Raw genomic sequence first — 7,446 nt, forward strand, 5'->3', positions numbered from 1 at the left:
GTTCTCTCAACACAGTAGAGGATCATCTACAAATTGCATCAAAATTGAATCTTAAAGGAAAAATTTGGATCTTTTAAGTGTTAATCAGGAACCTCAGAAAAATAGGAGGGAGCTTGAGTGACCCCCTGGAAAAAATGTCCAGGTATATCGCTGCTCACCTCCCCCTACCCAAATAAAGGTGTAAAGGTCTGACTGTCCTGATGTACAGGAATGCTGAAAAGGGCTCACACTCCATCCACTACGACCAAGTGGCTCCAGAGATTGGATGACAGGATGATATTTGGCTTAGGCACTTCTGGGAATTGAAGGATAACAATTTTGTTTATCATGCTGAATGAACATATCAATACTTTCGGTCTTTTTAAAAGATTTTTTTTTCTTTACCGCCGCACTTGCAGCATATGGAAGTTCCCAGGCTAGGGGTTGAATCAGAGCTGTACACAGCCACGGCAACACCAAATCTGAGCCTGGTCTGCGACCTATGCCACAGCTTCGGCAGGGCAGGATGTTAACCCACTGAACGGGGCCAGGGATCAACCCCACAGCCTTACAGGCACTATGCCAGGTTCTTAACTTGCTGAGCTACAGCGGGACCTCCCAGACTAGGTTTCTTCCCATGTATATTTGATTCCTTTTCTCACAAACCTTTCAGTTGTTTGCATCCCAAAACTAGGATTCCTCTCCTCCCCTCCAATATCTCTTCATCTGTGTCTGGGTGCAACTAAATCTACCTTTAACATTTGTCTTGAGTCTACTTTCTCTTTTCTTTTCCTGACACTTCCCTAATTTACGTTCTCATTAAATTTCACAGGGTGTAGTACTCTCCCACTTTCCAGCCATTTTCAGTCTGATTCAACATAATCATGGCTGTCAGGTTAATTTTCCTTAAGTCTATGCCTGACCATTTAACACCGCTGTTGAAAAACCTCACTTATTTCCTTTACTTCAGTGAGTAAAGCCCACGCAGCCGAGCTAGGTGAGATGCTAGACTCTTTGTCATCATTTTCTGATAGTCCCTTTTTCCTACTATGAACTCCTATAACTCTCTGAATCAGGGCTCCTTAGTTATTTTATAGTCTCAGCTCTGCATCAAAGGTATCTATGTGCATATCCGATCTTTTCTGTTAACAGAAAATTTTATGAGCTGCATGCCCACATCTGACTCATCTTTTCTTCCTTACAGAATTAAGGAATATGGCATTTATTAAACAATACAGTTAATAATTGAGTCAAGAAGCATATATATAGATATCATAAAAATGCAGTGATGGGGCAAAACGTAAATTTTGATACATGCTATTATGATCGTGGCAAAATTAGATGCTCTCGTATCGTGATGGTTAAGTTCTATAGTGACTATGTTGAAACAGAGTTTGGATTTGAGGTGAAGCTTGAGTGCATTATAGAATTTTCTCCATGGGAATAAAGGAAAACATCATGCTAGAGATTGGGAATAATTTCAGGATACTTCTCGCTATCAATTGCAGGGAGCATCTTAATGTAGGCTGATAACAGAGAATCTTTTTTTATATTAAAGTAGAATTGGTTTACAATGTTGTGCCAATTTCTGCTATATACAGCAAAGTGACCCTGTCCTACACACACACATATATATATATATATACATTCTTTCTCTCATATTATCTTCCATTATGTTCTATCCCAAGAAATTGGATATAGTCCCCTGTGCTCTACAGTAGGACCTCATTGCTTATCTATTCTTTTTTTTTTTTTTTTTTTTTTTTTTTTTTTTGTCTTTTTTGCCATTTCTTGGGCTGCTCCCATGCATATGGAGGTTTCCAGGCTAGGGATCGAATCGGAGCTGTAGCCACTGACCTATGCCAGAGCCACAGCAACGCGGGATCGGAGCTGTGTCTGCAACCTACACCACAGCTCATGACAACGCCAGATTCTTAACCCACTGAGCAAGGCCAGGGATCGAACCCACAACCTCATGGTTCCTAGTCAGTTTCATTAACCACTGAGCCACGACAGGAACTCCTATCCATTCTAAATGTATTTAGATGCATCTACCAAAGCCAAATTCCCAGTCCATCCCATTCCCTCCTCCATCCTTCCACCCATTTGGTAACCACAAGTCTGTTCTCCTTGCTGTTTCTGTTTTGTAGATAGTTTCACTTGTGCCATATTTTAGATTCCACATATCAGTGATATCATATGGCCTTTATCTTTTTCTGACTTACTTCACTTAGTATGAGAATCTTTAGTTGCATCTATGCTGCTATAAATGGCATTATTTCATTCTTTTTTATAGCTGAGTAATATTCCATTGTGTATCTGTACCACATCTTCTTAGTCTACTCATCTGTCAATGGACATTTAGGTTGTTTCCATGTCTTGGCTCTTGTGAATAGTGCTGCTGTGAACATGTGGGCACATGTATCCTTTTGAATTGTAGTTTTGGTCCAGATATGTGACCAGGAGTGGGATTGCGGGATCATGTGTTAGTTCTAGATTTAGTTTTCTGAGGAATCTCCGTGCTGTTTTCTGTGGTGGTTGTACCAATTTACATTCTCATCTGCATTGTATGAGAGTTCCCTTTTCTCCACACACTCTCCAGCATTTGTTAGACAATAGAGAGTCTTGAGTATCATTGACTTAATCCCTATTTTCCCTGCTCCTGGCTTTTGTCCCTTCTAAAATATTGAAGTGAGTACTTGAAACAAAAATAATGCTGTGAATAATAAACTATAGATTAACTGGTACAATAATTTGAACCTGTGATTCAAACTTAAATATATTGTACTAAGTGTAATAAACATTAGTAATTAAAGTTGTATAAAACAGCTTTAACTCTTCAGTGACAGAAACAGAATAAAGGAGGATCTAACATATGTTTCTACTTGACCTGATTTTAAGAATAAACATTTGTTTATCATGGAAAATATTGTAAGAAAGAGCTTTTAAGTTATCACTTTAGAAACTTTCTGATGAGATCTGTATTTTACTTGGGCATAAACAAAATACCTATGCAAGACTGGTTCCCTCTTTTTTCTTCTTTAATTTAGTAAGAAGGGAATGTTCCAAAGGGTTCCTTCACTAAATCTTGATTAACCAGAATTTTCCTTTGTAAAGCAAACGGGCAAGGCTTGATATTGCCATGAAGATAAGAGCAGTTTTAGCCTTCCTAACAAAGCTTGCTTTCTCTTGTGTGCTGGGAACCATTGTTACTCTGCCCCTTAATGATTCTGAACACTGCTAGCTCGAGGGAGAGATGAGAGCTGGTTGGATCAATATCTGGAGAGGAAGCTCTTGAGTGAAAACAAAATGCATAGCTGTGATATCTCAGATTGTTTTTCCATCTTGGGAATTTTTAACCAGTGGAGTCACATTCCAGGAAATGTAGAAGTGGCTATGACTCACATGGATGCAGACAGCATTTACCCGGGTGGCTCCATTTATTTTATGCGAATGTAGTCACTTTTCCCAGAGGTCAGAGTGATTCTAAGCCATAGAACTTCAAACCATTCCCACTTTGAATCTCAAGGAGCATCCACTAGTACAGCAGATGGGATGGGGGCCAGGGGGGTGGACAGAACAGTCTTTTGACCTTTGTCCACTGAAGGATACCATGTGTTTTTTACAATCATGTGCCTGTTGGATTGAAAACTCTAGCTATGCATCCTTTCTAGGATTAATGTCTCCATAGTTTTTCGTAACAGCCTGGGACGGAAAGGTGTACGGCTCAGGAATGCCTTTCCACCCTACCCTGGATCAGAAAATGCACTGGCATAAATTTAACTTGTCCAGGTATCTTTGAGATTCCCCCAGAGAGGATAAAAGTCAGATGAAATGTTCCTTTTCTTTTTATTAAATGTTCCCTGGCTACTCCAGCCAGGAGTGATTTAAGTGGCTATAACTGTCCAGCATGGTTTGCCCCACTTATAGGATGTTAATCACATTTCACCTTGAAGTCATTAGCTGTCGGACCTCCTCACTAAATCTCTTGGCAGGTAGAGTTCTACTTATAACTTTGAGGCTACCGCAGTGCCAGCCCAGTACACTGCTTTGCACATGATAGGCACTTGCTTGGTTGTCTGTTTTTTTTTAAGACGTATTTTTTGTTTAGGAAGTATTTTGAAATCCTTCAAGTGAAAATGTGAACTGCTGTCATTAATCACTTCCTTCCATGCCTTAAATCTTGGCATATTAACATCTTACATATAAATCTGTGTATAAGATTGATAAATTCATTTTATTTATTGCTATTTTGATCCAGGATGTTTTCCCTTGAATCATATATAATTAGGCACTTGCTTGGTTTTTATGGTGGATTACCAAATCTTAATTCATGTCATTTCTCCCACAGCTGTAGAAAATACCATTTATATTGACATAATCAGTATATGTTTGATTACACTGGATGGCATGTGTTTTCAGAAAGGTTTTTATTAATTTTACATATCTTCTTGAATATTTTGAGGCAGCCTGTCCTGGGTGCTCTATCTTTATTGCATGATTGGCTATTACTAAGCCGTTTTTACATTGTGATGACTATTCCCTTAAAGCTGAAGTGTTGGGAGCTCATGTGTTTGAGGAGGTCCAAGATCATGAATAATCCTCAGAGGGAAAATGGGATAATGGACTGATAATTGCTGCTGATTGCGAAAATAGATTTTCACCATTTCATGAGATATAAGGGAGTGTTATTTAATTGCTGTAAATGTGTCCTATCCCTTCAGGAATTGGATTCAGAAGATATTGCAGCTTTACACCTGGGACTCTTAACTATGGTTTTGTACTGATTGCTGATTATTATTTTTAGATCCCTGTAACCTCCAGTCTTAATGTGCTACTTTATGAATCCTCTGATAATACCATGAAACAAACCCATTAATTCCACTAATGTTATGCTGGTATTCAAGGTAGGGGTCAGTATATTTGGTGCCCTTAAAATTTTACTTTAAAGAAAGGTTACATAGTTTTTTTTGCATAAAAAGCATTTATCAGATAAATTGAGATGGAAACAATGTTTATTTGAATGGTCTTTGCCTCTATTATTACATGCTATCCTTAATAAAACAATGACACAAACCATCGAAAGCAAATCTGATAAATGAGGTTCTTGCAGAGTGAAGATGTGAAAAAATAATTTTATAGACAGTGACACTGCTTTAGAGGTAACTTAGAACTGAATTTCTTTTTCTTTTTTATTTTTTTGCCACACCTCAGGCATGTGGCAGTTCCCAGGCCAGGGATCAAACCCATGCCACAGCAGTGACCCAGTAGTGACAATGATGGACCCTTAACCTGCTGCTCCACGAGAGAACACCCTGAATTTCTTTTTTTGTTGTAATTCTTGCTTGACTCTTTAGTTATTATAGACCCTTTCTCTCAATTTCTCCCTATCTTATTTTTTTCCATTTCTGACATTAGGTAATCTACATTTTCATTTCAAAGACGTTTGTGAAGTACTTTGAAGCAAAAGAAGTGCAAAAGGTAAATAGCATGAAACAAATTAATATCACTATTCTCATTAATACTTATTATGACACTAAAATAGCAAATATTTCATTGATACCATACATCATTGAACAATTAATGAAACATTGTACTAGAAATTTATTACTTTTTAGTCTCTGTTAAGAGCTATCTGGGTATAAGTTCAAATCATTTAAATTTTTATGCTTCAGTTTTCCTATCAATAAAATAACTGTTTTAGATTATTTTCAAGGCAAAACTTACATCCATGAATCTGTAATTATGGTATTTGTGTGCAAATAGGTGTATGTTTTAATAAACAAAACAAAACAAAGCTGATAGCAACTAATTTAACTTATTTACATCATTAGCTGAAATGATATTTCTTTAAAAATGTTATCCTGCTATTAAAATAAATAAGCAAAAAAAATCGCTGAACAAATGTCAGATAAATTTTTGTCTTTGGAGGTAAAAACATTTTCTGTTTAAAGACCTTATTTAAAACATTAGAAACATTTCAGAGTCATTTCTGAAAGTCATTCATGTATTTTATATGGTTCTAGAACTTTTTTCATTGTGTTATTTCTTCTTAACAGAAATCATGGAATTATTTTTTTTCCTGGAAATATTATTAAAGGTGAAACCCCAATACTGCTGATGTTCAAAAGTCTTCATAAAGGAAAATATTAGGACCTAGAAAATTTTCAGGATACCAAACAATCCTAATCCATAATTAATGGGAATAGTGTTAATTGTATGAAGAACTGAGTCCACATAAGACAAAAAAAAAAAAAAAAAAAAAAAAAACAAAAACTACATGAGCAATGTCATTTTTTTCCACATTGGAGTCAGAGTTTGCCTTATTTTGGTGATTTCACCCTTGGCATCTAATTAGAGGGGGAAATAACCTTTATCTACCCCTCCTTCTTTCTTAATAATGGAGTGTGTAGAGCTGTATGCCAAATTTCAGACAGGAAAGGGAAAAATTGCTTAAAAACAGCCCTGGGGCAGAAATGTCAGACATACACAAGCCTGATGCTATTTGGTACTCAGATTAAATCCTCTCGCATGAAACTCTGTACAAGGAGGTTTTTTGATGGCTTTCTTCCTATTGCTACTGCTCAAAGGAAAGAAACAAATATATAAATCTCACACTCAAGCTTGCAACAGAAAAACACACTGCCACCTCCATTTCATTTCTTTCCACAAAAGAAGCTCGAGGGAAAACACTAAAAATCTAAGTTTTATACTCTTGTGGGTTGTTCCCCCCGCCCCAGTTCTTTGGAGCTTCACTTAAAAATATCTTGTGAGAAGACTATTTTTAAGGTTGGATTTGAATAAAAATTATTGATGAAATTCACTGTATACTTGAAACAATGGAGGCTTTTCACTTAAAATCTTTTTCACATTGGCTTAAAATATGTACTTCCAAAGAGAAAAGAATATTTCTCATCAGAGCATTCTTAGAGAAAACCTGGGATTTAGACTGGTTTTTCACTGAGAAGAAAAGATCAATTAACTTGTAATCACTGAAGCAGCATATGTTTTGGAAGGCTAACGGAGGCACTCCTTTCTGTGTGTCAAAAAATTGATTCCTGTTTCTCAGTTGTAACAAAGGAACTCTTGATTTTCATAGATGCCTGTGGGCCTCATGGAGATTACCCGTCCAAACAGTCAGGGAGCAGAGATGTGAATCTGAAGAGTGGTCTCAGGAACCTGAATATCAGTATCATATATTAGGACGTGGGGGACCATGTCATTTTGTTCCAAAAGCTGGTAAAATTTTAGTTACCATTTTAGCATGTTTTACAGGTATTCTGCTTGATAACCTTTGACTATAATATTCTAGAGATGCTAATTTGTTAAAAAAAAATATCCTTTTCTTATGGCCAAAAAACACATGAAAAGATGCTCAACATCACCAATTATTAGAGAAATGCAAATCAACCTTATTCTGAGGAACCACCTTACACCAGCCAGAATGGCCGTCATCAAAAAGTCAAC

Source organism: Sus scrofa, chromosome 16 (genome assembly GCF_000003025.6).
Source record: "Sus scrofa isolate TJ Tabasco breed Duroc chromosome 16, Sscrofa11.1, whole genome shotgun sequence".
Taxonomy (NCBI): Eukaryota; Metazoa; Chordata; class Mammalia; order Artiodactyla; family Suidae; genus Sus; species Sus scrofa.